The following is an 11,353-nucleotide window of genomic DNA, read 5'->3' on the forward strand; positions in this document are numbered from 1 at the left end:
TACAATGTTATCTGCCACTATCTCAGCTGGTTTCCTGATGTCATCTTTCTCTGGAGTGAAATGCCACAAATACTTCCCTCCTGGTTCACTGCAGCAGGAGTAGTGTTCCTCCTTCACCATGGCAGGGAACAACTTGTCAGAATCTCCAACTTTCATGAACACTTTAGTGTCATCCCTTCTCCCATCAAAGAACAAACAATTGATTCCATTTTCTCTTATCCCCTTATCCTCTTCTAGGTAACTGACAAGTTTCTCCTGAGCTTTCCTTACTTTGTTATGATCTATCACCAGGTGAACATCATCAGGTGTTATCAAACCACCGTCAATCCAGGAAGCTGTTGCTATCTCTGCAGTTTCTCTGAGACCAGTGTGGTGTCGCATGTTGACCAGAGCTATGCTCGGGATATCTTTCCTATTTCGAATCTTATGCCTGGAAGGTTTGGGATCATTATTTTCTGGGTTAGGGACAAAGTCACCATTCTCCTGGTCAGCACTCGGATCAGCCATGGGAAGTCATTGTCCCTGAATCAGCTTGACTCAATCATCGGCCTTTTTTACTCCTCACCCTGGGCCTTCTGCCCTTTTTCTCGGCACTTTTCTCCTCTTCTGTTTCTCTGTGGCAGCCCTCCCTGTCCTTGGACTCCGAATATCTTGGCTAGAAATCATGAGAGCCCCTGATACTGCCAGTCTTCTCTGTGCTTTGGACAAATGCCAGTTCGATCACAGGAATCTTCAGTCCACGCTTGTAAATACAGGAGATGTGGGCTCGGATTTACAGTCACGATCGCATCCAAACTCAGGACAGAGAACAATTGGGCACCCTGTAAGTAATTATGTCAAATAACTGGTCCAGTTGTTTGGGCAAAAGCCAGTCCTTAATCAAAAGTTTTTCTCTCCCAAGAGAGATATTCTGCAGCTTTCCCAACTGGCTAGCAGTCTCTCTACCAATCTTCTTCTCTGACTCTGTTATTATGATCGAGCTGTCCGAGCGTTAGCCAGGAGGTACTGTGCCGCGACAGCTTGGTCATATCATCATAATGTTTTGTTTGTGCAAGTTCTTGGTTCTTTTCACTGACGTCTTTACTGTTTAATCGTGATCTCAAAGCATCTTCAATGTAGGCAACTCCCGACTTTCCAGGAGCCTTCCCAGACCCAAGATAGTGACTGAGATGGTTGATTTGGTTCCTCGTCCTGGACACAAGCAGCCATCGCAAATATTATCAACTTATAAATGCATCAGAATCTGAAACAGAAAAAAATATTGTTAGTTGGGTTGTTAAAGAATGAAGTCAGAAAGCAATGTTCACTATTTAATTGTAATGCACTAATGCAGCTGTACGTTAGATTTTCGATAAATTTCACGCTAAAATTTACCTAGCAAAAGGTTGCAAAATATTGAAACTGAAATTATTTTCTGTATATATATACTAAAATCTACCAAAAAAGTGATGGGCCATTAGTTTTAGCTGATCTTCCCTCTTATGACACACCCTACCGTCACAGTGCTTTTTAGTGACGGTTGCAGTGTTAGTGTCAGTGTATTAGTGTGTCTAGAGCTGAGAGTCGAGCATTGGCCTGTTTTTTAGTGGTACCCACGGAGCACGCAGGTGTACACCCTTCTCGTGTGACATCCGGGGAAACACTGACGGTCTCTCCCCACGGCGGCTCTAGCCACCGGCATTAAGGCCACCACGAAGTGCTCTCTCAGTCACACTCACACACACACACACACACGCACTCACTCTCGGACAGAACAGTGGACTCTATGCGTTATTTCTGCGCTGTTTATGTCATATATATGTGGTTCGAGCTGTTGAGGCGCCACTTTATATACTAAACAGTGCAGTCCACGCACACACTAAGATGGGCGGTAAGAAGGGACAACGTCAAGATGGGAGACACGACTCCCCACCACCTTCCCCTCCACTGGGCGCAGACTCTCATCCTCCACCTCAGTGACTGACATTGCCACAATTCTGAGGTGGATGGACGACCGGGACGAGAGACGCAGAGAGATGGAACTTCAGAGGGAGGAGACACGAAGAGAGGAGGAAAAGTTGCGTTTTGAGGCACTATTGGCGACCCTGGCGCTAACCCACCCTCCCTCACTCACAGGTAGCACGCATCAAGGAGCCAATATCCTCCCTCCTCCACCACACCAGCGTCCTCCAGGTACTCTTGCCTCCAAACAAACAGCTCCCAAGGCATCTGTTCAATCCCCACCTGCCCTCTCACCAGACGTCACGTTTCAGCTTTTTCGTGAGTGGAGGCGGCGTTGGACAGATTACTCCACGATGGTGGACCTTGACAGCATGCCTCCAAACAAACAGCTCATCCAACTGCGGATGTGTTTGTCGCTGGAGACCCAGAGAGTTTTGGAGCACACATTGCAAGTGCCTCCCGATTCTTCATCTTCAGTGACTGATGTGCTCGACCTTTTACAGGAGCACGTTAAAGGTCGGAATAACGAGGCTTTGCATCGCCGCGCCTTCACCAGCTGCAAGCAGGCGGAGAACGAATCCTTTGACGACTTTTTTGTACACTTGAAGAGTTTGTCAGAGGAGATCGACGTCTGCAAGGCGCACAGCCGGGAATGTGAGGAAGCCTGGATCAAGCACGGAATCTTGACAGGTGTCAGGCAGGAAGAGTTGGTGTAGCGACTCATCCCCCTTTACGCTTCCTCCACACTCCAGGCGGTAGTGACTGAATGTCGGTCGTACGAGGCCACCAAGTCCGCCACCTCTGCCTTACGGGCCCCACCTGCTGTGAGAGCTATCTCACAATACAAGAAGGACAAGAAGGCGGGCAACAACGTGAAGGCTGCCGCACGTTCTTCCACGCCTCCGCCTAGTGCTTCCTGTGGCAGCTGTGGAAAGCAGCATGGCCCCAAGATATGCCAGGTCGCCGACGCACTGTGTTGTGGATGTGACCGTAAGGGCCACTGATGTAACACAGACAGGTGCCCTGCACGAGGCCGCAAGTGTCAGGCCTGCGGTCGCTATGGACACTACGACAAGTGCTGCCGCCAACCCAAGCCCAAAAGCCCGAGACGAGGAGGAAAGCAGCGCACTTGCCTCGGGGTGGTTCGCACGCAGCCCCCTCCAGATGGCCCACGCAGCCCCAAGCAGCATCGGAGTCACATCAGGAGGGTGGAATCGACCACACGCCCCAGGGCTACCCCTTCCCCTACCATCCGCGTCGCCGTCACACATGGTGATGTGTCGGGTCACATCGAGGTGATACCGGACACCGGTGCTGATACTACGGTGATTGGGTTGAAGCACCTCCAGAAACGTGACCTGGGACCATCGCCGCAGCTGCTGTACTACAATGCGGACGGTTCCCAGATGCCGGACGCTGTGGGCTCCTTTCAAGAGGAGATCACTTACGGCGACAGGTCGTGTCACGGATGGATCGACGTGCAGCCTACTCTCGCTACACCCTTGTTGTCGTGGGAGCACCTCAAGGAGTTATGCGTGGTGCCCAGAGACTTTCCCGAGCAGATCCCAGCTGCTCATTACACCGCCAGCAGGGTGCGTGAGTCGACGAGCGACGCGCCTGGCGCTGCCGCACGGAGCTGCCCAGAAACCGCGTCCATTCCCACCCACACAGGACGCTCCCCTGCCCAGATCCTGTATGGTCACCCTCTCCGCTCTTGCGTTCCTGAACACGTAAAGGCCTTTGCGAAGGACTAGCAGACCAGAGCCGAGAGCTGCGACCGCCGCGCCGCTACACGTGCCCAGGACGCCAAGGCTCGGTATGACTACCGTTCCCGCCCTCTTCAGCCGCTGGAGTTTGGTGCCCTTGTCCGCGTCCAGGACCCGACGACGACACGTTGGGACAAGGTGGGCATAGTGATGGGCGTCGGCCGGTCGCGGGACTACAAGGTCAGGATGCCGAGCGGCCGTGTCTGGTGGAGGAACCGCCGCTTCCTCCGGCCAGTCCCACCCCCTGCTGCTGGCCCCCTGACCGAGGACGAGTCCCCTACACCTCACGAGGATCCGCCCCACAGTGCATCTCGACGTTCAGAGCGACTTAGGACTAAGAAGTCCGCTCAAGACAAAGACTATGAGCGTGAGGGGGGGATGTGATTGTAGTTTATGTATCTAAGCTACTGTGCCGAGTAGCAACCTTGTATATAAGCTACTTTGCCGAGTAGCACCTATGTATATAATTACGTGGCAACACTGCACGTGTTATGTGGCAACATTGCCCCGAGGCTGCCATATGGCAAGGCAGTCTCAGTCTGACTGTGTGAGCCGTGCATGGCACACGCTAGTCACCACTTGTATTTCTCTCATCCATAATAAACGGACTTCAGTGTTACCCGGTGTTTCCCTACCCATCACTGCATTCTTCGGGGAACACTTGTAAGCATCAATACCCATAGCCAAATTCAAGCCGGCCCCATTGATGATCGACGACGAAGGGATTGACTACTCTAAACAAGGTTGCTCGGCCTCATCATCTCTCGGACGGGCATCATTTTCCACGTAAAGGACAGTCTAAATAAAGCCCAAGTCGCCGCAGCCAAATTAAAACGTTTTAAACTGATGCCTGAGAAGATACAAGTTCACCTGTACAAGGCGCTGGTGAGGCCTGTGTTGGAGTACCCACATATACCACTCTTCACACTCGGGAAGACTAGACTACAACAACTACAGAGCTTCCAAAACAAGTGTTTGAGGTCAGCCAGTGGCCAAGCGCCACACTACCAGGAGACAGTGGAAACCATCCACCTAAGAAATAAAACAGAGGCCCTCAACGTCAGGTTCCATCGCCTAGGGAAGAAGGTTTGGGACAAGCTCCTGGACGACCCTCACAGCCCAGACCACCTATGCCGGGAAGACATCAACGGAGGGAGACCCCTCGCCTGGTGGCCCCGGAGTCTGCCCGCACTACAACAACCCAACCCGCGACCCGTCTATGTCTGCCACAGTGATCCACCTTAGATTATAACTTCAATGATATAAGTTCACATTTAACAAGTCACAATCTAGTGAGTCCATAACGTAATACAGTATAAGATTTTAATAAACTTGTAATTGTAAAATCAAACTAGACATTGTCTACTAAAGTAACCATTGTGCAACTTTATCTTAAATCGTAGGTTAGCTTAGTTAGCCAACAAACTCTGTAATATGTAAAACAAGGGGTGTCGTACCCCTCTGTTTAACTCATTAAACTTCTTTTCTAACCTTTCCCCCCTCGACAATATGTTGTGACTTCTTTATCCTTCATGTCTGGCTGTGCCTTGAGCTCCAGCATACCTTCCATCCATTCCTCACCTTGACCTTAAAAAATAGGCGCTCCCATACCACCCCCCCCCTCCATGACGTTATCTTTCGCTTGTTTCTAATAGTTTCTTTGGGATACACGTAACATATTTAGATCTGGGAACTATCCACAATAACTTAAAATTTTATAGTTGTCCCTTAACTTCATGAATCGTGTCTACAATAATTCGATAAAGTACATTTAAATCTCTATAGGCCTAGTTCAAAATGCTTCCACTCAATGACTGACGGCGTTGCTTGGAGGCTTTGCTTTAGCTCGCCACGAGGCATGAGTGTTTCAGACTGGACCACTTATATTTCTCTGCTCGGCAGATCGGTAATTTTTGTTCTAACGTCTCTAAATATCGCATTAGAATTTCTGAGTATCACATATATTCATGACATCTTTAGAGGCAGCTGAATTACAAGGACTGAGAGAGGCCTATGTACACAGGGGTGACCTTACAAAACATGGGGTCAGGTCAAAAACATGACTTCCACTAATCCACACACCACCACCACCGCCAACATAAGAGTAGCTTATAAGAAAGGGCGATATAACTAGTTATATATATATATATATATATATATATATATATATATATATATATATATATATATATATATATATATATATATATATTTCATTAGTCCATATAGCATGCGGACTTCAACATATAATCAACAACCTCACCAGGCAGGACTTGAACCCTCGACCTTATGCGTGTGACCAGGGATTGCTACCACCGAGCCACAAGGACACCAAAAGCAATCCTAGACTTTGTTATATTTCACACAAAGTCTGTTCATCGTGCTTATGGTACCCTAAGAGAAACCCCTGCTCGCTGGAAATATGTCGACGACTCCACTACTGGAATCAGCGTCAACAATTCTGCTCCCGACTATACCGCCCTTCAGGATTTATTGAACAGTCTCCAAAACTGGGCCACCAACAACAACGTCACTATCACCCATACCAAGACCACGATTATGCACATCAACCTCTCCTCCGACATTGTCCCACCCCCTTCCATTACTTTAGGTCCCAACACACTCCAGGTTGTAGATTCCACTAAGCTCCTCGGCGTCACCATAGACAACAAACTAAATTGGAAACCACACGTCAGTGAAGTTGTCAAGTCCTCCAGTTTCCGTCTCCACCTCCTCCGCCGACTCAAGTCCCTCGGAGTTCCTGCACCTGAGCTCCTCAGTGTTTACTCAACATTCATACTTCCCAAGCTCACCTATGCCTCCCCCACCTGGTCTTCCTCACTAAATGCCACACAGCATAAACATCTAGAAAAAGTGCAAAAGAGGGCATGCAAGATTATTCTCTCCCCTTCCTACTCCACATATCAAGAAGCGCTCAACACACTGACCCTATCGACTCTCACTGACCATCACCACTGCCTCATCTGCAAATTTGGTAAGAAGCTTCTGCACCATCCTCGACAGCGGCTCCTACTACCACCTGACATCCCTAGCCCGAGAATTGCTGTTCGACACCACAACCGCATCCAGCCCATACGTGCACGAACTGATCGCTATAAGAACAGCCCAGTCCCAACCATTGTAAAAATTATCAATAACTTGTAATAAACCAGTGTATTCACTCCCAATAAATCCACCGATTTTTTAACATGTGAAGCCATACGGTTTGGGCTTTTACACTCAATTTTACTCTTGCGCTTTGTATTGTTTGCCAAATAAATTTGCGGTATGGCTGCTTGCCATTTATCAACTACTTTCAAACGGTACATTCTTATTTATTGGTATTATTGTGTGTGTATTGCCAGCGCGATGGGGCAGGGCTGCGAAATAACGGTGTCCACAGGGTGCGGGGTGTTTCACGCGGTGGTAGCAATCCCTGGTCACAAGCATAAGGTTGAGTGTTCGAGTCCTGGCTGGTGAGGTTGTTGATTATATATATATATATATATGCAAGTAAATCATTGTAGGTGCGCGTGATCTAGGTATATGCTGATAACCACAAGGAAAGAAGAAAACACGAAGTTCCCAAGCGCTTTCGTGTAATTCACATCTTCAGGGGTGAGTACAGACTAGAGAGAGTAATACAAATCAAGGTGTATATATACAGAGGAGGGTGAGACCAGGTCCACAATGGTCAGGTATTAGGTAATGACCCTACTAATCTTTAAATAGCACACAACGGTTGGTGGTCAGGTCAGATGGTCAAGTGACCCAGCCTTCTCACCTGATCACAAATCTTCTTAATTACAAAATTGTCCAGCTTGTACATGCCGTTACTCAAATTCATGTTGAATGCTTCGGTATGTTTAATAAGACTAGATTCTATGATGTTCCTACTGTCAATTGACTTACATGGTAATATTGAGGAGGCATTATCCCAGTCAATGCAATGCTTGTTATCCCTCAAATGAACAAACAGAGCATTGGATTCCTGGCCTATCCTAACACTGTATTTGTGTTGTTTAATTCTAGTTGCAAGATCTTTACCTGTCTGGCCTAAGTAAAACATATTACATTCCTTGCAAGGAACTTTATAAATGCAACCAATTGTGTTGTTGGGGAGTTCTTGATTAACATTTGTTTAACAGTGCATGAGTTTTTAAATGCCACATTGACGTTCCAGGTTTTTAGCTGTGCAGGAATGTGTGAGAAATTTTTGTGAAATGGTAATATTAAGATATTCTTATGGTCATGGGTGGGCTTGGGGTCAGTTCTATAAAAAGTTTTCTTAGTAATGTTTAAGCATTTGTCTATGAAAGATCTAGGGTATTTAAGGTTTGAGCCAATATTATATATATATTTGTATTCCTCATCGATGAATTCCGGACTGCAAATTCTCAAGGCACGTAAGAACATTGTTGAAAATACTGACTGTTTGACTTTATTATGGTGGGCAGAATAATAATGAATGTATGAACACACATTAGTTGGTTTTCTATAAATACTGAACTTAAAAGTGTTACCTATTCTGTGTATCAGACAGTCTAGGAATGGCAATTTACAGTCTTGCTCTAATTCCACAGTGAATTTAATCGAGGGGGCTAAGTTGTTAAGTTGTGGTAGGAAAGCTTTTAGGTCCTCATTACATGGCCAGAGACATAATACATCATCAACATATCTAAACCAGACTGCTGAGGGTGGTAAAATATTACTTAATAGTTTCTTTTCAAAGAATTCCATATATAGGTTGCTTAATACAGGTGAGAGTGGATTACCCATTGCCATACCAAATTTTTGAGCATAATATTCCCCATTGAATTCGAATTTGCAATCCTTAATACATAGTTTGATGAGTTCGATGAAGTCGTCTTTCAAGACGGGCAGTGAAATGTTATCCAGGGAATCTATGAGGAACTCTAGTAAATCATCAACTGGGACCTTTGTAAAGAGTGACGTTACATCAAAGCTGACCAGTTTAAAATCATGATTAATGTGTAAGTTATTGAGTTTATCAACCAGATCCATATTATTCTTGATATTGGAGTTAGAAATGTTGCCAACTAGGGGATTTAGTAAAGAAACTAACCATTTAGATAGTTTATAAGAGATTGACCCAACTGAACTAATGATGGGTCTTGCTGGGTTATTGGGCTTGTGGGTCTTGATTACACCGTACATGTATGGCAGTGGAGGGGACGTTGAAGTAAGATGTTTAATGAGCGTAGCTTTGCCTCTCAATAGGGACTTCAGTTTTTTGTTGAACTGGGTGTTGACAGTGTTGAGAGGACTTATAAATAGTCCTGCCAGCACAGTCCCTAAAACAACCAGCAAAATGTTATTAAAAAAAAAAAAAAAAAAAAAAAAAAAAAAAAAAACCCTCAACAGTCTTAACAGGTCCAAGACTAAATTCCATGGAGCCCACTGAGATCAAGGATGATCAACAACCAAAAACAAACGACCAAGAACGCTCATAGAATCATCTTAACCATTCCGAAATTTCACATTGTAATTTATTTTACTGGACAGTAATTGAAAGATTTGTGATCAGGTGAAAACATGTCTAGGTGAGTCAAATACCTGACCATTGGACCTCTATATATACACAACGATTTGTATTACTCTCTGATCTTACTCACCCTGAAGGCCCTGAACTTCTTCTTTCCTTATCATTATCAACATATATATATATATATATATATATATATATATATATATATATATATATATATATATATATATATATATATATATATATATATATATATATATATATATATATGTACCTCGCTTTTCATACCAGCTGGATTCGGTAAATGCTACTGACACCACATAAGGGCAAGGGCAGTTTCCCAATGAGGTTCACGGCCATCAGCTCGATGAACAGGCTTTATGTGAAATATAACAGAGTCTAGAACTGCTTTTAGTGTCCTTGTGGCCTAGCCATTAGCGTTCCCTAGTCACCCAGTAGGTCGAGGTTCGATTCCTTGCCTGGTGAGTCGTTGATTATATGTTCAAAGTCGCGTGTTATATGGACTAAAATGAAATATATATATATATATAATTGTTACAGAAACTAAGCACTAGGAAGGCAAATTCCTTTACTTTAACTTAACTTTTATTTTTAATCTCACAAAATTTAAAGATTTCTTTACCTGTTATGTGTGTCTAGGAATTTTAGGTTGAAATTATTTAGTTATAATACTTGTAAAGCTCTATTGCCCAATTACGTAACAAATGACAATTAGTTTGTATTGTGATCTTTTCTAGTTACGCTTTACCTAGGTTTAGTTATTATAGCATTACTTAATTGAATTGTTGATATCACACTCATAGTTGACGTGATAGTACCCAACACAGTATAAAGAGTAGGGTATAAAATATTCAAGTATTTTAAATAATATACATAAAAACAAATCAACAGAAAAACACAATATACAGTACAAAGGGATGAAAAATATTATTAACTTGACTGTACTAATACACGTTACAAAATAGGTGTGGTATATTCCGCGGAGAACAGGCAGTGCAGGTATAAGTGGCTCATTCCCGACAGAGCACACAGGGAGAACAAAATACCGATAATGTGAACGAGGTGGAACTAACGTGAGACTCACCTCTGTCAGGAGTAGACATATCTACATCATGCACAAAACATTGTAATAGCAAGGGTCACCCTCATGACACAGTTAATCCATTCCTTCTCCCTGTACCCTCACCTCCACCACCCTACCATCCAGCCTTACCGTTCCAGGGTGGGGAGCAGGCTGTCAGCCAAAACATTTTGCCAATGATCTCCCTAGCCACCACTGACATTAATGATGATTTGGACGAGGCCCCAGCATTAGGGAATTCAACGATGAATTATATCTGATAAAATTCTTAACCTATCCGAAGTTCAAATGAGGCTTTACGGTGATGGTGGTGGTCTGACAGGGGCGCCGGGGAAGGACCATGCCCGGTGGGAATATCGTTTCTTCCCATCACCACACATTTAATGATAAGTGAGGACTCCTTCTCAAACTGTGAATGCTACTGTAATATTTCCTATTTAAACCAGTTAACGTGTCAGATTACCAAATATATTACTATTGCTCCTGTCTGCTCTATTACAGTTAAATTAATTATTTTGATATCAAATTGTAGTGACCATTGTGTGGATCTGTGAGGCTTAGGTATGAATTAATTATCTTACTTGAATAAATTATGGCACATATCATTCTGGTGAGTGAATATGATGACCCAGAAGAGTTCCCCTACTTTTACAGTCACCCATACTTAGCCTCTAAATTATTTCCCCACGTTTTTATATTTGTTTATTACAATTTACTAAGAAATATTCCTATGTATATTCATATGAACACACTATAATATTACACAATTCAGTTATCTGAAAAATGGTACTCCTAGTTAAAATAATAGTGTGCGCATTCTACATTCTCTGTCTGCGCGCATTCTATCAACTACTTTGAATGTCAATTACTAACCATAATCAGTTCCTTAACGATCGTGACCAAGAAACAGATTCAATGCATGCGTCAGAAACGACCACCGTAATTCAGACCTCCATCCACTTATCCAACCAAACCTTGAGTATAATTTATATTGTAGGAATACATAGTATTTTTTATTTTAACGTACGTAACTTC

The sequence above is a fragment of the Homarus americanus genome, unplaced genomic scaffold, assembly GCF_018991925.1.
Source record: "Homarus americanus isolate GMGI-L3 unplaced genomic scaffold, GMGI_Hamer_2.0 scaffold20930, whole genome shotgun sequence".
NCBI classification, from domain to species: domain Eukaryota; kingdom Metazoa; phylum Arthropoda; class Malacostraca; order Decapoda; family Nephropidae; genus Homarus; species Homarus americanus.